This window comes from Balaenoptera borealis (genome assembly GCF_965194805.1).
Source record: "Balaenoptera borealis genome assembly, chromosome: 15".
Lineage (NCBI taxonomy): Eukaryota > Metazoa > Chordata > Mammalia > Artiodactyla > Balaenopteridae > Balaenoptera > Balaenoptera borealis.
In genome coordinates, this window is record NC_138871.1 from 1,706,879 (window position 1) to 1,733,090 (window position 26,212).

At 44.0% G+C, this 26,212-nt stretch overlaps 1 protein-coding gene and 1 pseudogene across 5 annotated transcripts in view; one reads left to right on the plus strand and one right to left on the minus strand.

Annotated features, from left to right (window-relative positions):
• Positions 1 to 5,809: 5,809 nt before the first annotated feature.
• On the minus strand, positions 5,810 to 7,166 carry LOC309612072 (transmembrane protein 14C pseudogene; annotated as a pseudogene). The gene has a single exon. The product of its transcript is annotated as a transmembrane protein 14C pseudogene (transcript).
• An 8,029-nt stretch (positions 7,167 to 15,195) lies between these two features.
• ST6GAL2 (ST6 beta-galactoside alpha-2,6-sialyltransferase 2) overlaps positions 15,196 to 26,212 on the plus strand; it is a 72,792-nt gene continuing 61,775 nt past the window's right edge. For 2 of the 4 annotated variants that reach the window (XR_014234917.1, XM_082357334.1), the window contains exon 1: positions 22,419 to 22,712. The gene's annotated coding sequence lies outside the window, so the exon portion shown is untranslated. Of the gene's footprint in view, positions 22,283 to 22,418; positions 22,713 to 22,809; positions 24,267 to 26,212 lie in introns of those variants that run through there. The other 2 variants (XM_082357335.1, XM_082357336.1) reach the window with 2 other exon arrangements.

The window sequence follows — 26,212 nt, forward strand, 5'->3', positions numbered from 1 at the left end:
CTTCCCAGTTGTTGATTCATCTATATTTTTATTTTTGCATTCTTTCTAACATATCTGTTAGTTTCCTAGTCTAATTTTATTTTTTACTTTGTTATTGTTCTTTTTTTTTTTTGCCACCCCACGCGGCTTGTGGGATCTTGGTTTGAGAGCCTGGGGTCAGGCAGAAGCACCTGTGGAGGGAGCTCTGAGTCCAAACCACTGGATTAACAGAGAACCTCAGACCCCAGGGAATATTCATCAGTGTGAGGTCTCACAGAGGTCCTCAACTCAGCACCAAAACCCAGTTCTATCCAACAGCCTACAAACTCCAGTGTTGGAAGCCTCAGGCCAAACAACCAGTAAAACAGGAACACAATCCCACTCAAAAAAAAAAAAAATGAGATGGCAAAAAATTATGTCACAGATGAAGGAGCAAGGTAAAAACGTACAAGACCAAATAAATGAAGAGGAAATAGGCCACCTACCTGAAAAAGAATTCAGAGTAATGATAGTAAAGATGATCCAGAATCCCAGAAACAGAATGGAAGCACGGATGGTGAAAATACAAGAAATGTTTAACAAAGATCTAGAACTAAAGAATAAACAAACAGATGAACAACACAATAACTGAAGTGAAAAATACACTGGAAGGAATCAATAACAGAATAACTCAGGCAGAAGAACGAATAAGTGAGCTGGAAGACAAAATGGTGGAAATAATTGCCGAGGAGCAGAAAGAAAAAAGAATGAAAAGAATTGCAGACAATCTCAGAGACCTCTAGGACAACACTAAACGCACCAATATTCGAATTATAGGGGTCCCAGAAGAAGAAGAGAAAAAGAAAGGGTCTGAGAAAATATTTGAAGAGATTATAGTGGAAAACTTCCCTAACATGGGAAAGGAAATAGTCACCCAAGTCCAGGAAGCACAGAGAGTCCCATACAGGGTAAACCCTAGGAAAAACACACCAAGGCACATATTAATCAAACTAACAAATATTAAATTCAAAGAAAAAATATTAAAAGCAGCAAGGGAAAAACAAAAAATAACATTCAAAGGAATCCCCATAAGGTTATCAGCTGATTTTTCAGTGGAAACTCTCCAGGCCAGAAGGGAGTGGCAGGATATACTTAAAGTGATGAAAGAGAAAAACCTACAACCAAGATTACTCTACACAGCAAGGGTCTCATTCAGATCTGATGGAGAAGTCAAAAGCTTTTCAGACAAGCAAAAGCTAAGAGAAATCAGCACCACCAAACCAGCTTTACAACAAATGTTAAAGAAAATTCTCTAGGCAGGAAACACAAGAGAAGAAAAAGACCCACAAAAAAACAAACCCAAAACAATTAAGAATATGGTAATAGGAACATACCTATTGATAATAACCTTGAACGTAAATGGATTAAATGCCCCAACCAAAAGACACAGACTGGCTGAATGGATACAAAAACAGGACCCATATATATGCTGTCTACAAGAGACCCACTTCAGACCTAGGGGCACATACAGACCAAAAGTGAAGGGATGGAAAAAGATATTCCATGCAAATGGAAATCAAAAGAAAGCTGGAGTAGCAGTACTTGTATCAGATAAAATAGACTTTAAAATGAAGACTGTTACAAGAGAGAAGGAGGGACACTACATAATGATCAAAGGATCAATCCAAGAAGAAGATTTAACAATTATAAATGTTTATGCACCCAACATAGGAGCACCTCAATACATAAAGCAAATGCTAACAACCGTGAAAGGAGAAATCGACAATAACACAGTAATAGTAGGGGACTTTAACACCCCTCTTACACCAATGGAGAGATCATCCAAACAGAAAATAAATAAGGAAACACAAGCTTTAAATGACACAATAGACCAGATAGATCTAATTGATATTCATAGAACATTCCACCCAAAAGTGGCAGAATACACTTTCTTCTCAAGTGCACATGGAACATTCTCCAGGATAGATCACATCCTGGGTCACAAATTAAGCCTCGGAAAACTTAAGAAAATTGAAATCGTATCAAGCATTTTTCTGACCACAACTCTATGAGATTGGAAATCAATTACAGTAAAAAAAACTGTAAAAAACACAAATACATGGAGGTTAAACAGTGCGCTACTAAATAACGAAGAGATCACCGAAGAAATAAAAGAAGAAATAAAAAAATACATAGAAACAAATGACAAGAAAACACGACGACCCAAAACCTATGGGACACAGCAAAAGCAGTTCTAAGAGGGAACTTTATAGCAATTCAATCTCACCTCAAGAAACAAGAAAAATCTCCAATAAACAATCTAGCCCTACACTTAAAATAACTAGAGAAAGAAGAACAAAGAAAACCCAGAGTCAGTAGAAGGAAAGAAATCATAAAGATCAGAGCAGAAATAAATGAAATAGAAATGAAGAAAACAAAATGAAGATCAGTAAAACTAAAAGCTGGTTCTTTGAGAAGATAAACAAAATTGATAAACCCTTAGCCAGACTCATCAAGAAAAAAAGGGAGAGGACGCAAATCAATAAAATTAGAAATGAAAGAGGAGAAATCACAACTCACCGCAACTAGAGAAAGCCCGCATGCAGCAACAAAGACCCAATGCAACCAAAAATAAATAAAATAAATAATTTTTTAAAAATACTTTTAAAAAAATGAAAGAAATCAAAGATGACATAAACAGATGGAGAAATATACCATGTTCTTGGATTGGAAGAATCAATACTGTGAAAATGACTATACTACCCAAAGCAATCTACAGATTCAATGTAATCCGTATCAAACTACCAATGGCATTCTTCACAGAATTAGAGCAAAAAATCTTACAATTCGTATGGAAACACAAAAGACCCTGAATAGCCAAAGCAATCTCGAGGAAAAGAAACAGAGTTGGAGGAATCAGGCTCCCCAACTTCAAACTACACCACAAAGCTACAGTATCAAGACAGTATGGTACTGGCACAAAAACAGAAATATAGATCAATGGTACAGGATAGAATGCCGAGATAAACCCACGCACATATGGGCACCTAATTTACAACAGAGAAGGCAAGAACATACAATGGAGAAAAGACAGTCTCTTCAATAAGTGGTGCTAGGAAAACTGGACAGCTACATGTAAAAGAATAAAATTAGAACACTACCTAACACCATACACAAAAATAAACTCAAAATGGATTAAAGACCTAAATGTAAGACCAGACACTATAAAACTCTTAGAGGAAAACATAGGAAAAACACTCTTTGACATAAACCACAGCAAGATCTTTTCTGACCCACCTCCTAAAGTAACGGAAATAAAAACAAAAATAAACAAATGGGACCTAATTAAACTTAAAAGTTTTTGCACAGCAAAAGAAACCATAAACAAGACAAAAAGACAACCCTCATAATGGGAGAAAATATTTGCAAATGAAACAACTGACAAAGGATTAATCTCCAAAACATACAAACAGCTCATGGAGCTCAATATCAAAAAAACAAACAATCCAGTTAAAAAATGGGTGGAAGACCTAAATAGACATTTCACCAAGGAAGACAGACAGATGGCCAAAAGGCACATGAAAAGATGCTCAACATCACTAATTATTAGAGAAACGCAAATCAAAACTACAATGAAGTATTACCTCACGCCGGTCAGAATGGCCATTATCAAAAAAGCTAGAAACAATAAATGCTGGAAAGGATGTGGTGAAAAGGGAACCCTCCCACACTGTTGGTGGGAATGTAAATTGATACAACCACTATGGAAAACAGTATGGAGGTTCCTTAAAAAACTAAAAATAGAACTACTATATGACCCAGCAATCCCACTACTGGGCATATACCCTGAGAAAACCATAGTTCAAAAAGAGACATGTACTACAATGCTCATTGTAGCAGTATTTACAATAGTCAGGACATGGAACCAACCTAAACGTCCATCATCAGATGAATGGATAAAGAAGACGTGGCACATATATACAATGGAATATTACTCTGCCATAAAAAGGAACGAAATTGAGTTATTTGTAGTGAGGTGGATGGACCTAGAGTCTGTCATACAGAGTGAAGTAAGTCAGAAAGAGAAAAACAAATACCATATGCTAACACATATATATGGAATCTAAAAAAAAAAAATGGTACTGATGAACCTAGTTGCAGGGCAAGAATAAAGAGGTAGACATAGAGAATGGACTTGAGGACATGGGGTAGGAGGGCAAAGCTGGGGCAAAGTGAGAGTAGCATCAACATATATATACTACCGAACGTAAAATAGTTGGCTAGTGGGAAGCAGCAGCATAGCACAGGGAGATCGGCTCAGTGCTTTACGATGATCTAGAAGGGTGGGATAGGGAGGATGGGAGGGAGGCTCAAGAGGGATGGGATATGCAGACATGTGTATGTATATAGCTGATTCGCTTTGTTGTGCAACAGAAACTAACGGTATTGTGAAGCAGTTATACTCCAATAAAGATCTATTTTAAAAAATAAGTTATACAATGAGAAAAATGCAAGCACTGTTTAAACTCTTGATAAGTATTTTACAAAGAAATAAAACTGTAAAACTCTAAAAAAAAAAAAAAAGTCATCACCAAACCTAAGGCTATCTAGAATTTCTCAGTGTTATCTATTAGAAGTAATATAGCTTTGAATTTTACAGCTATGGTTCCTCGTACTGGTAATTGCTGTAGAAATGGGCAGAAACACATTTGCCTTCCTACAGCAATCTCTGGTCAGAGGCTGGCATGAACTTAATTGGTTTTCACTATTGATTTTTAAACTTCCAACATTGGAATCACCTGGCATATTAGTCAGGTTGAGGTTGTCCAGAGAACAAAACCAGTAATGTGTGTGTGTGTGTGTGTGTGTGTGTGTGTGTGTAAATAGGAATTGGGTCACACATTCATGGAGGCAGGTGAACACTAAATCGGCAGTGTGGGCTGGTGGGCTGGAGACCCAGGATGGTACAGTTCCAGTGCAAAGGTAGTCTGATGGTCAGATTAGCCAAAGTTTAAAAAATCCATGGTATTCTGTGATGGAGAGGATTTGGTGAGAAAAGGGCATGTCCACCATTTTCTGGAAAGTGTGGATTGCAAAATTTTTTGCAAAATAGTCAATTTCTATAAATTTAAAAGGCACCTATTATTTGAACAAGCTATCATACACTGTGGAAATCAATTCCAGGAGTTTCAGCCTGTAAACTTTTTTGTTGAAAAAGTAAAGAATGAAAGACAGAATAAGGAAACAATATGTGTAAATACAGAGAAAGGTTTAGAGGAATATTCTACCAAATTATTAAAAGGCTGTGTTGGGGGGGATATTGAAAAGATGATATTAAATTTATTTTATAAAAATAAAACAAACAAAATAAGGTAGTCTGATGGAGAATTCCCCCTTGCTTGGGTAAGCAGGTCTTTTTGTTCTCTTCAGGGTCTTCAGTTGATTAGATGAGGCCCACCCACACTATGGAGAGCAATCTGCTTATTCAAAGTTCACCAGTTTAAACGTTAATCTCATCCAAAAACACCCTCCAAGCTGACACAGAAAATTAATCAACACACCTGGGGAGCTTTAAAAAATAGTCTCATCCCCAGTGATTTTGATTTCATTGGTCTAACATGTGTTCTCAGCATCCAGATGTTTATCAGGAGCCCCAGTGGTGACACCTTACATTTTATCTCTGGAGATTTCACCTATAGATTCAGAAAGAAAAGATAACACCAACATACAAGAATCAAACTGTATGCTTCTACTATAGGAAGAAGCTATTTTTGTGTTACACTCTACCCACCTCTTTTGGGCCGTAATGATAATAACTGACTTTTTTCTCTGCAAAGTTGGGTTTTTTTGGTTTGTTTTTGTTTTAAGTAAAATGTCAGCATATGTGAAAATGCTGTACTTATTTATCTTAATATGCTAAAAATAGTGAAAATTTAAAAATTCTTCATGAGTCCAAGCTGGGCCATGACTTCTACTGATGGGGTTTACCCAAAGCACTAATTCCAAGTTTGGCGACCATCAGCAAACTGGCACCTGAAATTAAGGCTGCAGGCATAAATTTTCCAGAGTGGTAGAATCTCATTCCCATAATGCCAGCCAAGGTTCCAGATGTAACTAAGAAAACCCAAATGTTCCTTGGATCCTGAGACAGCTGATAGGCACCGAGGCTCACTAATCCACCAAACGGGAGCCCGGCAGCCAGGGATGGGACACTGCCTGCTTTTGCATAGCCAATGATCCCGCCGGGAGCAACCAGTGCTACATAGCCAAAGCCAATCCAATGTAAAGGCACTAGTGGGCCGGAGTCCTTCTGCATTGTTCTCTTTCACTCCGTCCAAACGGATGATCACACCAGGCCTTCACCTCCTTCCCGAAGGTCTGCATTTGCCGGCGAGGGTGCACAGGCCTAGGAAACCTACTGTCTCTGCCACAAAGTTTAACAATATTTTTTTCTAATTCTATTACTCATCAATTTCCTCATTCCTCCTTGTTTTACATGTGGCCATCTTAATTTATATTTATGGTAATTAAAAATAAATTAGATTTAAAATTCAGTTTCTTAATCACAACAGGACTTTCAAAGGATTCAAGAGCCACCTGTTTTGGCTACTGTGCATGGCGTCAGGCGGCACAGATACAGGCTCTTTCCATCTTCGCAAAGAGCTCTATTGGGCAGCCTTGATCTAGAACAATAAGCTTAGCTCAGCATGTGTTGTGCCAAAAACTGAGATTACTGACACACAAGCCTGCCCTCACAGCACTTAATATGCAGCTGAAGAAACAATGCATGTGAATACATAATTATAATAAAATGTGATATTAACAATCCTAACATATTCATTACACAAATATTTGGGAATCACGATCCACTTCTTTGTTAACTATCCACCTTTTAAAACATTTCAGTCCCACTTTTTCCCTTAGGTATTAAAATTGTATTTCCATATTTTTTTTTTTAAAAAAAAAGAACGTTTATAAGCAGCAGTAACAGGGGTAATGGGGTAAAGAGATGTTTCTTAAGGTAATTTCCTGCCCTATAAAAAGTGACACCCCCCGCACTGTCACCAGGTGCAGGGGGCGACCCAAAGCAGCATGTCTGTACAGTGTGATAGGACCAGAAGGGCTCTAATTAAATTAATCCTCGAGAATTGTAAAAGGAAGTGAGAAGCATGAATCCTGCAGTACGAGCAGAACCGGGGATGTTGGTTCTGCCTTAGAAAGCTCACAGGGCACAGAAATATGCAGCCAGAACGCCAGCTCTCATATTTACAGCCAAGCGGACCACAAAATTATGTCAACCCCACTGCTGAATTCTCTCCCCCTTGGCGAGTTGCACGAGAAGCCCAGTCCGCAGAATTTCATTTGTGCATGTGGCATCAGAGTTATTCCTTGGAGAGGGAAGTGGTGGCCTGGGGTGTCTACAGCCCCAGAAAGGAATTACTGTCAGGCCGTGTAGACATGCCAAGGAAACAGGGTCTCAACACATGGAAAAGAGCAGATCAACTTAGGGAGTTTGGTTTCGGTGCCGCTCGGAAAAGTCTCTCCCTTACTCTTCTTCTGGTAACTGACTCCCTCTCGTCCCCTGGATCCCTCACCTGAGAACTGTGTTCAGAACCTGTGGACACCAGTCTTCTCCTGGCTCAGCATCCGGACGCGCTCCCCAGGCCCCGCAGAGGCTATGGGGCAGTCACGTGACACTGGACCAGCCAATCAGCCTTGAGGGGCGTCCGCGGAGGCCTCACCGCCACCCCGCCCCGGATCGCAACTCAGAACTTGGAGCCCTTGCTCCTTGCCGCCTGCAGGATGCTTGCTGCACCAGCAGAGAACAGCAGGCATTTGGAAACCTTCAGACGGATTTGTAAGTCTTTAAGCAACGTCGTGTTCTCAAAGCGCAGAAATGCTGGAAAGGGGAAATGTAAATAAAGAATGAAAAGGTGTTTGATTTTCTGATATAGCCTAATTTTACTACAATTTTAATCCAGTGACACATGTCTTGAAAAAAAAAGAGAGAGATGCCCTAGTGGATTGAACGGTGGTCCCTAAGAAGATATGTCTAAGTCCTAACCCCCGGAACCTATGAATGTAACCTTGTTTGGGAAAAGGGTCTCTGCAGAGGTAGTTGAATTAAATATCTCAAGGTCATCCTGGATTATCTGCCCTAAATCCAATGACCAGTGTCACAGAGGAGGCGGCCATGTGAAGACAGTAATCAGAGTGATGTGGCCACAGAAAGCAGTACCTGAAGCCACCAGAAACTGAGACAGGTGAGGAGGGAACCTCCCCCAGAGCCCTCAGAGCGAGAGAGGCCCTTCCCAAACCTTGATTCCAGACTTCTGGCTTCCAGAACTGGGAAAGAATACATTTCTATTGCTGTAAGTCACCACGTTTGTGGTCATTTGTTACCGCAGCCCTAGGAAACTAATATAAACGCTAAATAAAAAACTTCATTTGTGGAATCATTCAAAATTTTGGCTATAGGAAGTATATACCTAAAAACAACTTCTTGCTTGTATTAATGCTTGGTCTGACATTAAAAGAATATCCAACAAAATGCTTGGTGCTTATCCAAAAATATTTTCTTTCACGCTAAGCCAGATTTGGGGAAAGTCTTGGCCTGGTTTCCCAGACTGGCTTTGAATCCTATTTCTTAAGTCAAAAGCAATGTCATTTTTGACGGCCACTAGAAGTGGTAGAGCAAGAGCAATTCAAAGGGAATTTTTATCTTCAAATAGAATTTCAGATTTCTTACATGGAGTTTTTAACCATGTGAGTATTTTGACAGATGCGCTTAAGGCATTTAAAAGTATTTCCATTGTTTGGTTTTCATATTCTTATATTACAGGCCAAGATAAAACAAGGAGAATGGGTAAAATTGCTATTATTCCCTTCAGGAAATAGAGGACAGAGTCTCCTCCATACATTTAAATTGGCTTCTTCATATTTTTACAATTTTTTCTAAGGCTTCTGGCAACCAAGGAGCAGAAATAGTACTTCCCTTTTGTAAAGCGTCACATGGTTCCCAGCAAGGAAAGCATCCTATTGATTATAGGGAAAATTAAACAATTGTATTTTCAATTGATTCTTACAATGCCCGAGTGTGGCAGCTCAACATTACTTCCCACCAAAGCATTCAGTGGCTCAGGAAAGGGCAGATCTCTGCCTCTCAGGGATCTGTGTCAGAACACCAGGCTCTAGTGTGGATTTACTCATTCACACGGCTCCCCTGTTGAATCAGATCTTCGCAGGGGCGCTACTTGTCCTTCAACCGAAGCCAGAAGGAGACTGTTTCCAGAACAGCTGTAGGAGGGGACCCATTTGTACTTACCGGTGTTCCCCTCCCACCCTGCAGCGGGCAGCCTCTCTCAGCCGCTCCGGTGCCTGGAATTGCCCTTAGACACGCGTTCCTTCCCTTCTCAGCCTGGAGTGGTAACTTCTCAGCGTGGCTTTGTCGGAAGCTGCCTTAGAGAGAGGAGCCTTGGGACCTGTCCTCAAAGAAGATGGGAATAGGGAAAGTTCTCACAAGGGCAGTGCAGATGCTGAAACAAGACCCAGGGAAGATAAGCATCCTGCCGAACCGTGTTCCTGCAACAAATGCAGAAGAAAAAAACATGGAGGGAGGGCCCCAGCTAAAAGAGGCGTTTTCTTCATTGGGTATTTCAGATTGTGCCAAAATGTGCCAGTGCAGCATTAGGTCCCTTCTAGGTGCCTGCTTGGCTGGTGGCGGTAATGCTGTCGGTGCTGTGCTCGTACCCATCAGACCTGGCCGTGTCAGCGCAGCAGGCTGACTTCCAACCGTCACCGCTTCATCCCTGTGCCTGGGGACTTCTTCTGGCAGCTGGAGTCTCGTTAGGCAGCATCAAGGAATTAACACCCCCTCCCAACCCCCCACGCAGCCCTTGAACAGAGACTGGCAGGAACTAAAGCCTAAAAGCCCTGGCTTCATCATGCTCTGAGCTGAGTGTACTCTGCTGGCGCCCACGGGACCCCCGCAGCATTGAGCTCTGAGCGCCCACACTGGTTATCTTCTTCACAACGCGCTCTTTAGTGGCTGCCTCTGCTTACGGGCCTTCCTTCCCCAAGCCCCCTCCTGCTGATGTTTCCTGGGCTCTCCTCCAGAAAACCTTGCACTTGTCTCAAGGTCTGCTTCTGGGGAAACCAAACTAAAACAACTGGCAAAGTTATCTGGAAGAAGAACCTCCCCTCTGCCCAATGGCTGCTAGCTCTGCATTCGCAAAAGCTCTCTGTTCATAGCACTATCTCATTCTCTCAAGAAAGAATCAGCCAGGATAGTTATCTGGTCTAAATACATTGTTTCCCTCTTGGCTTGTGAGTTGATTGTTGACAGAGAAATATTTTAGATCTATCATTTGTAATACACCAAGAAAGAACAGTATGCCAGGTACCAAGGTGGTATCAGCAAGAGTCCTAGGGGGACTAAACCCTCACCCCCAACCCAGAAATCCAAGGAGTCAAACCCTGCCCCCAAGGAGGCCAAGTGGAGAATCTAAACTTTCACTACCACCTGGAAGTCACAAGGTAACATCCCCTTACCTCCGCTGGAGTGGTATCAGAGGAGCCCTACCAAAACACTAGACTTAAAATTAGATCCTGAACCATATACTGCCCCAAATATCCAGGTTTTAATTTTTAAAAAATCACTTTTCATACAAAACATCAGGAATATCTCAAACTACATGAGAAAAGATGATCAGTAGACATCAACACCAAGACGACACAGATGTTAGAATTATCTGACAAGGATTTAAAGCAGCCATCATAAAAATGCTTTGCTGACCAAATATGAAAAAGTCGAAACAAATTTTTAAAATTGAAAAATCTCAGAAAAGATGTAGAAGATATAAAGAAGAACCAAGTAAAAAGTTTAGAACTAAGAAATGAAATAGCCAAAATAAAAAGCTCAGTGATGGGATCAACAACAGAATGGAGAGGAAATAAGAAACAATCAGTGAACTTGAAGATGGAAGAATAAAAATTACCAAATCTAAACAACACAGAGAGAAAATAGATGGAAAAAAATTGAATAGAGTCTCAGGGACATGTGGGATTATAACAAAAGCTCTAACGTGTATGTCATTGGAATCCCAGGAGATCAAAAAGAGGATGGAAATAAAAAATACGTAAAGAAATAAAGACTGAACACTTCCTAAACTTGCCAAAAAGTGTAAACCTACACATCAAGAAATGAGCAATCTTCAAACAAAATAAAACCAAAGAAACACATGCTAAGACACATTATAGGCAAACTTTTGAAAACTAAAAACATGTGCGAGACACTGCTTCCTTCAGGCGTGTGCCCTGACGCACTCAGCTGTGCTTCAATGTTAATGGGTCGACAATATATATTATACCAGATGTCTTTAAACAGAAACACAAATTTAAAAGGTTATCAATTGATCAGCTCATGAAAATGTTGTGGTCAGGAACTTGCAAGACCCAATCCTGTGTTTCACATGGCGCTGTGATTCAGTATTGCTAATCCACGGTTCATGGGGACATTCTAAAACATTACTACTACAAATAACTGAGAACCGAGTGTAGCTATTTGAAAAACAATACCTATGGATTGAAGAGAAAAATACTTTTGCTTCGTTCCTAAATATCCACATTACTTAATAATGTGTGTGCCTGTTGGCAGCTGCGTGGCTTCCCAAGCTTGGGATCAGACGGAGCGAGGCTGTCTCCATTTCTGTTTCCACGTTGGTTCTCACATGATACTTACTTTTAATCACAACAACTTCTGGAACCGCAGTTTCTAAGAGATATGATATCACCAGTGACAGTGTAGCACGCTGTAATGTTGAGGCTGTCAAACCGTGTTATCCCACAGGCATCAAGTATCACTGTGTTTCCCTTGAAATTTTAAACTATCCTGCAGCCTCTCAGTGAGTTTCTGTGCTGTCTGGGTCACCTCCACACAGTTTGAGAATCATGGGTCTAATTAGGGAAAGAATAAAGACACAGTGAAATTGAATATTTTATTTAATAAAGAACAAATTTTGTTTTTTTCCCAATATGGAAAAAATTGCATTTCCTTTTTTTTTGCAGAAAATAGGCTGGGAAATGAGGTTTGAATTAGCAGATGAAGGCTTTGAACACCACTTTAAATGTTTACCTTTTATTCTGAAGGCATTAAAGAACCAAAGATGGCCTTAGAGAGGGAAAGGCAGATTGGCAAATCTGTACATAAATGTTTATATAATATTGATATGTAGATTCATCTATGCATGGAGTAGATAAGTTTATATTTGTGTATAATATAAACATAATAGACATGAATAGTATATATTTAATGTAAACAAATATATAAATATAAATATATAAATAAATGCCTTCATAAGTATATAAATAAATGCACATATAATTATATATATATATATATATTTTTTTTTTTTTTTTTTTTTTAGGAACACAACGTGGTGGCCATGAAGGACAGATTGAATTGGGGATAAATTAGAGGTAGGAATGAGATAGGAGATAGATGGGCCCCTGGGCCGGACAGCTGGTGTTTGTCAAGTGGGGTAACAATGAAGCTTTGTTCTCACCCAGACACTCCAAGGACAAAGCTTCTTCCAAGGCAGAAGCTGAGCTCTGCTGAAGTAAAGGGATAAGATGAGTACTCCTGAGGTCAAGGAAAACTTCCCTGTCTGCACATGCGCAGGAAGGCTCCTTGGGGGTCAAAAAGGGAGGGGGGCGCCACCCCATAATAAGTGTGGACATGCACCCACAGGCCACTGTGGTGGGATCCATCTTAGCAAAAAGTTGCACACACATTTTGGGGAGGGTCCTAGGACCCGTCAGGTGTGAAAAAAGAAACAAGATAATTGGCCAAAGGTAAACAAAGACCTGGAAGGACTGTCCTATATAAGTGATTTTAATCACCTATTTACTGGGCTCCTTCTCATTAGGGGGGACGCCCACACCCTTTCTCTCAGGGTGGGTATCTCTGCCTAGCTTCTGTCTTAACTAAACAAACTGCTTCTCTGTGTGCTCTCCCATACGTTGTGCTGTATCTCTAACAGTAAGCTTTGTACCTGTTTTTACAGTTTTTGCCTCCTTGAAACATTCTTGCTTTCAAACAGAGGTAAGAACCAGGGAAACGGTACCTCTAGCCTCGAGCTCCTCGTGGTCTAGTGGCTAGGATTCCTGGTTTTCATCCAGGCTCCCCAGGTTCAGTTCCTGGGCAGGGAACTAAATCTCCCTTCAGGACCGCTCACTGCTGTTCCTCTGAGATCAGGAAGATCAGACTGTACAGTAGTTGATCACTGTAATTACAGTTTTGTTACGTGTGACGAAAGAAAAACACTATGTGCCGTGAAGTTATATCTTTGAAGGACTTAGCCTGGTCTGGGGTGTCGGTAAGTTTTCTCTAAGCTGAGATGTGAAGGATGAGAAGAAAGGGGCTGGAGGGGGTGGAGGGCGGACACCAGGGAGAAGGCACAGGGAGCGGGGGAGGGGACGCAGCAGGCCAGCCTGGAGGGGCGAAGGCAGGGTCCGGGGCGCTTCCGGGGGGCGGGGGGGAGCGGTGAAGCGGAAGACAGGCGGGTGGAGCTCAGGCTGCTGTCCGCCAGCCAGGGAGCCCCGCATTCGAGAACATCTTCATGGGCAAACAGGCTCCAACCCTCCAGCAGAGGGATTCTCCAACTTTCTCATCTCAGGACTTCTTTCTGTTCTTAAAAAACTATTGAGGATCCCAGACAGCTTTTATTTATATGGGTAGACCTATGCATTTCAACCATATTTATTTATGTGGGTTATATCTATTGCTTATTTCCCATAATTAAAACTAAGAAAAATTTAAAACACTCAATTCACTTAAAAATAACAATAATAATAAGCTATCACCTGTTCACGTGAGTCACACATTTTTGTGAAAATGTAACTATGTTTCCCGAGACAAAGCAAGACAAAAAAACTAGGAAAAAGAGTCACATTGCTTTAAGTTTTGCAAATTGCTTTAATGTCTGGCTTAAAATACAACTGAATTTTCACAGCTGCTTCTGCAATCAATCTGCTGCAGAATCACGCCACACAGCCCCTGAAAAACTCCACCATATACTCACGAGAGAACGCGAATTAAAAAGGAACCTAATCTCTAGCATTATTATGAAGATAGTTTTGACCTCGGGAACCCTTCTTGAGAGGGTCTTGAGGCCCCCAGACCTGAGCCACACTCAGGGTCTCCTGCTGTCATGTGGGAAGGTGTCCGTGCAAGACAACCTGACTGCATGAGGACAACCCAGGACGCTGATGACTCTGAACTCTTCCTCCAAGAGGGCTCGTAAGTGGATGTTATCATTCTCAAAAAAAAGTAAAATCATGAGTGTACTTTTATCACTTTTCCTTTTATCATTTCTCAGTGATTCAATACATCAGGAACATCCTCTGCAACCCACGTAAACTATAAAGGAAAAGAAGATAAAATGTTTAAATTGCTAACCTTTTCAGAAGAACAAGTATGACATCAATGCTGCCACCGTAAGTTACAGCTGAACTAAAAGGCAAAAGAGATCAATCTGTCCCTCTGATATTTTTTCTTGTCACAGGATAACTGGTTCCCCTCAGATAAGTCACTCAAAAATTTAAAATTTATTTCTTGCATGTAATGTAATACCGTTTACCTTGGCAATTCTTTTTGGCTCTTGTTGCTATTTGAGTTAAGAAATGTATGGCTATCTAAAGGTATGTGCTATTGAATATATAACTTACCGCCCATCCCAGTTCTGTGAGAATTCTCTTGGGAAGCAAGTATTGATGTTTTTAACTTTATTTATTGAAGTGTAGTTGATTTACAATGTTAATTTCTGCCATACAGCAAAGTGATTCAGTTATCCATCTATTTACATTCTTTTTCATGTTCTTTTCCACACTACCAAAGACATTCTATGAAGCCATCATCACCCTGATACCAAAACCAGACAAAGACACTACTGAAAAAGAAAATTACAGGCCAATATCTTTGATGCATATAGATGCAAGTATTGATTTTGAACTGTGTTAAAGGAGACTTAGAAATATGTTGGAAAGAATAGCTTGAGTAGAACAAGAGAAGTATCAGACAACTTAGTACTTCTTTAAAAAAAACTAATAGGGTTTTTTTTTTTAAATGTGAATGGTACCCTTTTATTATTATTATTTATTATTATTGATTTATTTATTTATGGCTGTGTTGGGTCTTCGTTTCCATGCGAGGGCTTTCTCCAATTGCGGTGAGCGGGGGTCACTCTTCATCGCGGTGCGCGGGCCTCTCACTATCGCGGCCTCTCTTGTTGCGGAGCACAGGCTCCAGACGCGCAGGCTCAGTAGTTGTGGCTCACGGGCCTAGTTGCTCCGTGGCATGTGGGATCTTCCCAGACCAGGGCTCGAACCCGTGTCCCCTGCATTGGCAGGCGGACTCTCAACCACTGCGCCACCAGGGAAGCCCAAAAAAAAACTAATACAGTTTTAAAAAATGGTCCAAAGTTTCCACTTTGCATTCATGCTTCTGCTGTCTCTTAAATTAGTGCAATTATTACCCATTAGTTTCTATAACTAAAGCTGTTTTGTACCATTTCTATCACTGGTTGAAAAAATTTTTACTTGCTGTAGGATTTAGACTTCTGAACTGGAATGCTGTTTTAAACTCGGTTGTAATTGTGTGCAGTACAGCCGGCTTCACCTTAAAATGATGAGTGTTTTGTGAAAGATAAACTGCAGAGCTAATCAATGGGAAAATTACTCAGCAGTGGAGGTAGGTTTTAATTAATGATATTGCTTGCTTGTTAGGAGAGGTCTTTGGAAAGGTAATCAAAGAAACATCACATATGGGCCATTTGTTCTCGTAAGACTATTTTTAAAAAGGTAATTTCTTGACTAGTTTTCGGTCCATCTCCAAATCCTCCTAAGGATTAAGGATGGAATTATGTGTCCCCTGGCAACTCTCTGATGGGTCTCCCCTCTCCCTGTGTGGAAATAAATGAAGACCACCCAAATGAGAACCAGCAAAGGCTGATATTCAGAGCTGGCAGTAGCGAGGGAGTCAGCCATCATTGCTTGGTTTTGACAGAGACTCAAAGGCAGGCAGAAGAGTGGGAGAGCTTGATAGTGGGAAAAATGGAAGGTTTCAGGGATGCGCTGATTGCAGACTGCTGGCCTGGGGAGGCTGCATGTGGGTGCATTCGTTTGCAAGAGTTGCCATAGCGAAGTACCACAGGGTGGGTGGTTATTTTCCCACATTCTGGTGGCCGGAAGTCCAAGATTAGGGTGTCGGCACAGCTGGTTCCTTCTTGGGCCTCTCTCCTTGCCTGGTAGACGGCCATCTCCTGGCTGTGTCCTCGTGTGGTCTCTTCTCTGTGAGATGGTATCGCTGGGGTCTCTCTGTATCATAATCTCCTCTCCTTATAAAGACAGCAGTCATGCTAAATTAACACCCACCCTAACGACCTCATTGTAACTGAATCTCCTCTCGAAAAGCCCTATCTCAAAATACAGTCACTTCCTGAGGTACAGGGTGTTAGGCTTTACAGTATCAATTTTAGGGGCATGTAATTTATCCCGTAGTCATGGGCTAACTAGAAATGGGGCATCCTCTGTGGTTGGTTAGGGGAGCATATGTGGCTTTCTAGGAATGCTGTACGTCGGAAGTGAGGGCAAACATTTGAGAAGTTGGCTGTTATTAAGCCCTGACTGTACACAGGCTGGGTTTGGCTTCCTGGTCGGGGTGCTGCAGATGTTGGGGCGGAGTTTTACTGTCATATACGGTCTGCTGTCATGGGTTTGTATATTCAGTCTGATGTGGAAAAAACAGAAGCACCTGTTGTGTCACGACGTCTGTGTCTGCCGGTCTGGAACTGAAGCTGGCTGGCTGAGCGCTGGCACTCGACAAACAGTGGCCGAAGGAGAGGACTCGGGTCGGAATGCTCCTCTGTAACAAGCATCCCTCTCACCCTCTACGACCGGCTTTTCTTATCTAGAAATCAGCACGCTCCATCCTCCTGACAACAGCCGTTCACTGAACAGTTACTAGGTGTGCGATCGGGGTAGGCACTTTGAAGTCACACTGAACAGCCCTGTGGATGCTTATTCTCATTTTACAGGCGAGGAGATGATTTCCGAGTTATTACCTTGCCAGGTTTCTTCCATCACTGGATGTGTGACCCAGGACAGTCTGCTCTCTTTGTCTGTGACCTTTCAGTTTCCTCTTTCCAAAGACGGAGGAAAAAAAAACACTGGCATCAGAAGCTTGTTATGAAATCAAGAAATGGGGGAAATGAAAAAAGCTCTTCCTTGTGGCAAAATGCCAACCACTCCGTGCAAAGGGAGAATGGAACGAGGAAATCATCGTCCTTGCAGGCGAGAATCACGATCAGAGGCTTAAACCAGCGAGTAGGAGTTTGAGGAGAAACAGAACGTTTACATACTCTCCACGTATCCCCACACAAATTACCTTTAATTATAAAGGAAGGAACAGTAAAGTCACTGTGGAGAAACCTGGCAGATGCCACCTTAACCATGTAATAAAAGTTAAGCTCATAGTATTGGAACAAATGAAGCCAGTACGTAATTTTGAAATGATGCTCTGAGAAGGACAGAACACTGGGGTATTTCTGGCCAAAAAGAAAACAGCATAATCTGAAGTTAATCTGAAGTTGATTGTGAGGAAACAACAGACAAGCCCAAATGGAGGGCACTTAACACAAGAAATAGTCTGAACTCTGCAGAAATGTTAAGGTTAAGGAAATTCTGTTCCAGATTAAAGAGATCGAAGAGAAGAAATAACTAAGTAGAGCAGATGATTCTGGATCAGGTCCTGGCCTTTATTGTTTATCATTATTATTTGCTATAAAGCACATTCACAGGACAATTGGTAAAATGTGAATAAAGTCCAAGATTAGATCATAGTATAACAATATTATTTCCCTTATTATGTAAGAGAATGTCCCTGTTATTAGAAAAATAAAATAAAGCACAGTTCCCCCGCCCCTCCCCCGGCTCTCTGAAAGTAGAGCATTCCCAAGGAAGCTTTCGTAAGCCGAAGAAGTTACCTTAGGACAGGTCTTGCTAGCTGGTGCACAAAATAAAGAGAAAAAGCACAGATGCTCACAGAGGTGCTTCACAGCCCTGGGGGCTGGATGCTGAGTGTGGTTCCAGGAAGGAGCTTGGCGGGGCCACTCGTGCAAAACACCTGGACGCAACTTTCACTTTTTGCCTTTTTTTTTTGGAAAAGTGAGAAATCCTCCTAGGATTTCTTTCTGTTAATGAAAACAGGCACTAATGTAGGTTTTTTTCTAAAAGCGAAGTGGCTTAAAGCAAACTTATGGAAAGCGGGGGGTCCCTGTATTTAGGGGGAAAAGGGCAGGACAAAGCAACTTGCCCTCCAACAGTTCACGACAAAACAAACAGAAGTAAAGGATGATAGAGCAAACCTAGTCAAGTGCCAACCTTTGGGGAATCTGGGGGAAGGTATTGCTTATCCAATTTTCTGTGTCTGAAATTATTCCAAAATAAAGTTAAAAAAAAAAAACCCTTGTTATGAGTAGTAAATGAGTTAATATTTATAAAGGACTTAGAACATAGCCCTTAAAATATCAGTGTTAGGTATTATTACTGTCACACAATTCAGAAGTGGCAGGGCCACCTCTAGATGGCCTTTAATCCCCTCATACCTTCACTTCGTAATTCGGAGTTGTGGGGCAAAAGCCTTTACATAAACTGTGAAGTGCTGTACCCTTGTGAATGTCTGTGAGCTTGTGATGTGAGCTCAGGGTCTTGTAGGTGTTTGTAAAGCAGGCTTAGTCTGCATCGCTGACAAGGTCATTGAGGCAACACAAGGTTCAAACAGCTTCACGAAGGTGACAGGCTGGAGGAAAATCCAGATCTCCCAGATGTGAGTCCTGTCCCTTTAACTTTAGGTTGTGGGCTGCAAGGGAAAGTTTAGGAAAGGGGAATTTCTTTCACAGCCGGACTTGTTTTCCGCAGGCTCAGTCCTGCAAGTGTGGCTGTGACCCCTGACCCCACCGGAGGCCAGGTCAGCCTCCCAGTGGACCTCTAGGATGGGGAGATGAGGAATGGATTACAGCAACCCAGGGGCAGCCAATCACACCTCAGCGTCTTCTTGTCTGCATCGGATGCTGAAAAGGCATCTTACTTACATCTGATGCTAAAAAAGATCTTTTTCTCCCCATCTGAAAATACTGTAGGTGTTAGCTCCTGCACGTCCAGGATTCTGGCCGCTACATGCATCCAAAATCCTAAGCCTGTTTCTTCTTAATAGTGGTCATCTCCCCATTAACGTTTGTAAAGACTAAATGACAATTTGAAAGAAGAAAACCTATGAGTTGGCTGGGAAAAAAATGTTTTTTCCCATGTTAGCATTGTTTAATGGGCTCCAAACAAGTATCTGAAATTCATTTTTGCACTGCCCACTAACAAATTTGTTTCACTGATTAAGTATGAAGAACACGTCTGTAGGTTATTTTCCTCCCTGAGGTATGAATTTCATTTACAGAATGGCAACTCAGGTAAATCAGAACCTGAAGACATTACGCTTAGGGAAAATGATCCAAAAAAAAAAATATATATATATATATAAATATATACACACACATATATATATGTCAGCCTCAGTTTCCCCATCTGTAAAATAATCTGGAGGTTTATTGTGAGAGCTGAATGGCATAATAATAGGAGAGAAATATTTTCTATGAACAGTAGTTAAGTGAAAACAAATACCCCAGATTCAGCAATGGTACCGTTAGAAAATATTTCCTCACTTCCTACCCAAACCCAGATACTTCAGAGCTGGGAGACTCACGGAACTTCCTGATTTGACTGCTAAACAAAGAAAGGTTCAGAAAACAGAAGGAATGTTCCCTGTAAGCACAGCCCATCATCCGTCAACAGTGGATTAAAAAAAAAAAAAAGAACAGTGGTGGACCCTGAGTTTAAAAACAGAAAAGGAAATTCAGGTTATTAGGAGCAAATGGATAACATCAAGTGGGTTTCTGATGCTTAGGAATAAGTTTATTCGGGTTTTTTGGGTTTTGTTGTTGTTGTTATTTTAAGAAAGGAATATTAAAGTGCCAGAAGAGGCTGGGAATTCCTAGCAAATCCGTAGACTGATAAAAAAAATTAAATAATCTGCTCCTACTTTGGGTGCCTCTAAGCAATTAAAGGATGTCAAAACATTTAATTTGCCATACATTTTGACAGAAACAATCATCAGTTGATAGCTTTATATATATCAACTAGCTTTGTGATTTCCTTAGGAAGCCAGAGATTAAGTCCATTTAGCCCCACTTCACTGATTACCCCAACCATAAATAATAAATTCACTTAAAATTTTACAACAATGATTTGCATATTTGCCCACAGGTGGTAATTCTGCTACAAGCATAAAGTTATTTGGCCACCCTTATTGAGCTTCTCATTAAATTTTCCTGAAGGTAATCAAGGCGTCAACTTCTGCAGCGTTTAAATACATATACACTAAAAGAAGAGCATATAAATTATTTTTCTATTACATGGTTAAGGGGTTTTAATAATGGCACTATTATTTATTAATTACTACAATTATTAAATATCACATTCCAGGCACTAGGGAGACATTTCAACACCTGACCTCTACTCTTACCATGAACCTTGAAGGTAGGTACTGTTATGTGCCTTACGCAAAACACAAAACCAAGGCCCATAGAGTTTGCGACCTGCGCGGCGTCCCTCGGGGGATACGGGGCGGATTCTTCAGCATTACCCCCGTGCCCACTGGCCCCAGGATTCTGTCACGTCACTTTTCTGTAGCCATATTGCCCCTATTTCACTGTTACGGAACACTCTTCCTTAAGCCTGTGTGCCAAGTTGTCCTTTCCATGCAGTTCCTCCGAATTCCAGGTGTCAGAAACTGTCACCAGAATTGGGGAAACACTGAGGAAGCGTTTTCGGCCCACACTTTTGATTGAGGGCAGCGCATTTTGCCCAGTCGGTTTTATCAATGGTTGAACCCCTGTGACGTTTTAAATTTCTGCAAGCTTCTAGAGGATAAGGAAAGAGATTCTGCTCACGTTCGCATGGCTACTGGCCGACCCAGAGTACCCAGCACAGAGCGGGCACTCAATAAATACTGAATGAACCGGGTATCTAGTTCATTGCTTTTGTTCTAAGAAACCTCAGGGAGGTCAATGAACGTAAATACATACGAATTTTAAAGTAGTATTTTTAATGAAGGATTTGTGTCTCCAAAATGTTAGCCCTCGCAGCGACCCGGGACGGAGGGGCCAGCGGTAACTTTTGTCCCTCTGAGATGGGTACTACCTGGTAGTGTCACTCAACTCCTCAACGCAACCTGGCTCCACCCGGGGGGCCCGTCAACCCGCACCCCAACAGCCCTGTCGGTCCGCGGGAGGACCCCCGCGCAGCCAGCGGCCCACCGCCTCCCACGCACACGCTGGGAGCGCCTTGAAGTTCAAAGGCGCGTGTTCACCAGCAAACAAAGGGCGGCGCGGTCTCCGTCCCGGGACCAGCTGCGGTCCCCTCGGAGGGGAAGAGGGCCGCAGGGACAAACGGGCGTTCCGCACGCGGGCAGACGGACATCCGATCTGCGGCCCCATCTGCGGCTCCCGCTCCGGGTTCTCCGCGCGCCGGGCCGGCAGCCCGGGTGCCGCGGTCCCGAGAACTTGGCCGGCCCTCCCGGGGCCGGGCGCGGGCGGCGGGGAGGCCGGGCAGACAGGGCGCTAGGGAATTCCCGGGGACAGGTGGCCCACTCCCGCTCCAACCCCGACCCCGGGCGCCTCGGAGAAGCTCCCGGGAGCGAGCGCCGGGCGGCGGCGCGGAGCCCCGGCCGAGCGGGCGGAACAAAGGGAGCCAGCGGGCCGGGAAGATAGTGCGCTCGCCCCGCTGCGCCCCACCCGGCCGGCTCCCGGGCTCTGCCTCGCCGGCAGGTAGCCCGGCCTTCGGCGCCGCGGGAGGGTGTGCCGGAGAGGGGCGCACAAAGACTCACTTCCGCGGGGCCAGGCGCCCCGACACCCTCTCTGCCACTCACAGCCCGTCCTCATCCCTGCATCCCTGCCGCCGGCGGGGCCCGAGTGCCCGCGGGTGCCACGCGCCGTGCCGGGCGGAGCCTGTGCAGGTGACCCCCGGAGGACCGGGGCTGGCTGGAGGCAGCGGCGGGGACAGGCGTGCCTTCGGAGGCCGCCGCGCCGCCCGAGTCTGCGATCGCTCTGTGTCAGGAGCGGGGCTCGGCGTGCACCCCCTGCGCCGCCGCGGCAGGGCAGCGGGGCCGGGGGCGTGGGGAGTCGACGGGAACTTCCCGGGGCCGGTGGCCGCCCGCTAGGTGAGCGGGGCCGGGAGGGGAGGCCGGCGGCGGCCGCGGAGGCGGAAGGGCCTGGGGGCGGGGCGCGGCGCGGGCTCGGCGCGGGGGCCGGGAGCCCAGCGCCGCCGCCGGGAACAATGAGGCGCGCGGCGCGGGCTGAGCGCAGCTCCGCGCCGGCCGCCGCCGCTGCCGGGCGCCGAGCGATCCGGACCCGCGAAGGCGGCTCGCCGGGGCTCCGGGGCGGCATCGAGAGGCTGCGCGGCGGAGGCGGGCGGGAGCCACTGAGCCCCGCGCGTCTGGCGCCCGGGCCCCGCGTCTCCGCTCCAGTTGGCGCGATTGTGGGAGCGCGTGGCGCGCGCCCGAGCGGCCGCCGGAGAGGAAAATGTGACACGCTCGTCCCCGGCTCCAGCGCCTCGGGGTCGGGCGCCGGGAGGCGCGGCGTCCGGAGAAGGTGGGCGACCGGGGGCTCGGGGTCGGGCGGTGCCAGGCGTCTGCCGCGGGGTCGCCGCAGCCCGGGGGCAGCTCAAGCACCGGGTTAGACTCGGCGACCCGCACGCAGACCTGTGGGCGGGATGTTGAGGGCGGTTTGCGGGGGAGAAGCAGGAAATTCTTAGAGAGGTGAGCCCCACGGCGGGCTTGCGCTTCGGGGACCGGAGGACCCAGTGTGCCCCAGTGGCTCAGTAACAGGGATCTTTTCTTTGGGCTCTGGAAGGGAATAGGGGTCTGTAATTGTCTTTCTCGACCCCGCCCGCAGGCAAAACTGAGCTTCTTAAAGCTTAAAGTGCGTTCCACTGATTCCTAGTTTTCTGTAGCTGAGGCGTTTAGGAGCAGAAGGGATCTTTAGAATCCTGAATACCCGGGTATTCATTCTTGCGCACTTGGCGCGAGGAAAACTGCTTTTGAGTTGTTTTACTTTCCACCGTGTACCGAGGGGAGATTTGATGCACTGGGGGTACGGCATGTAACATCCATCTCGTTCGGATTTTGCGATGCAGGGGGACGGAGTGAAGTTAAACTCCTGGCTTGAGGGAAGCAAGTGATGTCTCCTTCCAAAGCGATCTGAATAGCTGTTCGAAGAAGCCGTGCTTTCCAGGAATTTAAATGAGACTTTTTGTGATCGCCTTCCAGGTCTCTCCTCCTAGTACCATATTTGTTTTGTCAGGCTGAACTTTCAAAGCTGTTTTATAATCCGAGAAGCACTTTGGGAGAAAAGTAATGCTTGGCTGGATTTTTTGTGAACGTATTTTTAGTGGTCATGCTGAAAATTTGAGGAGAGACGAACCATATTTGGTCGAAATCTTTGCTTTCTGTGCGGTTGGCGTTCTAACGGTGAAGGGGCCAGCCGATCCTCAGCGCGGCGGGCCGTCTGCTTGGTGAGGACATTGCTGGCGGACTCGGAAGGCATTTTAAGTACTTTCTGAACGTTTTAGAAAGCCTCATGCGGGTTGCTTGATACTTACATTTTTTGACATTTTGGTCAACATACTTTGCCACATTGAAATAAAATTCATGAAGCAGGAGTTTCAAAAATTGAAACTCTGTTGTTGCAAACTCGGGGCTAACATTTTCTTTTCAAAGGAGAAGTGATGGCCTTGAACTTATTTTTACCCTGTTATTTTTCTGAAACTGGCAACCAGAATTTTTACCACACTTGAAGGCTCGCATTTCCCACTAATGCCTCAGGGAAACAGTTGACAGTAGGGGAAGGATATTGTGATCAAAATGAGGAGTTCTAAAATAATGGGTGAACTGCCTTGAATTTTACAGCTAGGTTAAAAAAAAAAGTCACTGAAACATGTTGGAATTCTTGATACAATTTTTGTTGTGAGTGATAGAAACGAGCATTTTACCTTTTTCTTGGTGCAGTTGAAGCTTCTGGAGCTTTGAGCTGAATCTCTGTAGAGGTTGTGGTGTGAGCCTCGGCTCTTGGTGGGGTTCTGAGCCCCGCAATTTAGACAGGAAGGGGAGATGGTGGAAGAGAGTTCAGAGCGGAGACCAGCATTTGGTGAGTGTATTATGTACGTGATCTGGGAAGTAAAGATAAAGAAATGAGGACATTTAGACTGGAGGATTCAAGGCTGAGATAATTTAATGTTTGAAAAAATGTGAATGGATTTATTATGCAGAGAAGGGCAATCAACTGTGCTCCGTCTCTGATGAGGATAATTAAGAGGGATAGGCTTTCCTCAAGGCGTGAAGACTTCAGTTGGGTCTAGGGAAGGATTTGTGGGTAGCCAGCGAGACTGGTTAAATAGGGAAGTGGTTGCTGAGAAATTCCTGTAGATGTTTGTTTCTGGAGCTCTTTTTCTGAGATTCTCCTCTTCCTGAGATGACCTAAGTGTGTGAGTATCTGATCTAATGCTTATACTAACTGGGATTTTATACTCTGGGTCTACAGTTTATCCAAGCATTTCTCAAGTACTCCAGCCCGCCCTACAGTGACAAACTCATTTCTAGGCTTCTGTACCTACCATTTAGCTAAGCAAATGATGGGTTCCTTTCCAGAAACTTGGAGATGTTTGCTCTTTGAGAAACTTTGAATCAATTTTTGGATTTGGTGTCTCATTCTTGATAATTTTGAATAGAAATATCTTATGCATTGATAATTGGGACAGTCTTTGTTTTAATATTCACGTCTCTTTAAGTGTACAGTGTTTTTTCCCCCTCCTGGACCTTCTGTTATGTGATCTTAAATTTTAATTGATTAATTAAGTGAACTACTTGCTTAAATGTCTTAGTGAAAGATAGTGCCTTCAAGGCAGGTGTATGTTAAGCTTTGAGATTTTAAGCATTGAAAGCGTCTCCTTAAAAAAGAACTATGGGATGAAATTGACAACTGACAGTAAGAGAAATAATTATAGAATCAGATACTAATTTTGGAATCAGGACAGTGCAGGTGTAATTTACACAACAGTTTTCAACGTTCTTAACAGATTGGTGTCAAGTCCAAACCCTGAATGTGCTGTAGAAGGTGACCAGCTACTGTTAGTCTATAAACATCAGACTCTCGATTTAATACATCTGCCATTTTTCTACCTTTCAGAGATTAATTTGTAAACATTATGAAATACACAGTACAGCAACATGGATTTATTATGACTCTTGCCAAATCCGATCCTGATCTGAAATTCCAAGCCCCCCCTCCGAATTGATGGGGTAGAGTCGCAATTCAGAATGCTTGGAGCCCACCTGGCCTGCGGGTGAAGTGGTAGTTGTAGTATAAAGGGGTGAGGTGTGGCCTGGCCAGTCCTAAGCTAGCGGTTTGGTCCAGCACTCGCATCCGTCCTAGACCTGCCACTTGGTAAAAGCTGGGCCCCAGCAGTGGTCTGGCTACTGTCTTCACTCGGCCGCGTGCAGGTTGCGGGCTGTCCCCCAGCGCCAAGTCCCTCCTGCTTTGGGGAGGAATTGCTCTGTGGATGGGAATGACATCAGACCACTGCCCACTCTCAGGGACTTGTCTGCACAGACCTGTCTGTGCCCCTCCTGGTTTCTGCTGCCCCCTGTGGTCTTCTCGAGGAAAGAATTCCCAGTTCCAGGCAGATGTTATTCCTGACAAGGGTGTGAGGATTGGGGTTGTGGATTTGCACTGGACTTTCTCAGAGCGAAGCAGCAAGGAGACCTCCTGGACGCGAGTCCTGCGGTGACCGGCGCGTGGTTTCCAGGGCTGCAAGATAAAAGACTCAGGTTAACCCCTCTGCAAGGTGTCCTCCGGTGCTGGGATCGCGTGGAATTGAACACTGTGTATTCTGGTGTACTGAAAAGCAGATTCCCCTGCACAGAAGAGAACGAGCATTTAGTTTTCATGCTGGACATCCCTGCCAACACCACGTAGCCCCAGGGAGAGCTGTGCTTCCAAGAATAATAACAGCCACTGCTTCGAGGTCTGCACGGGGCACCAAGGGGTACCTTGGCCACAACCTGGGGGGGGGTATCATCCCCATTTTACAGATG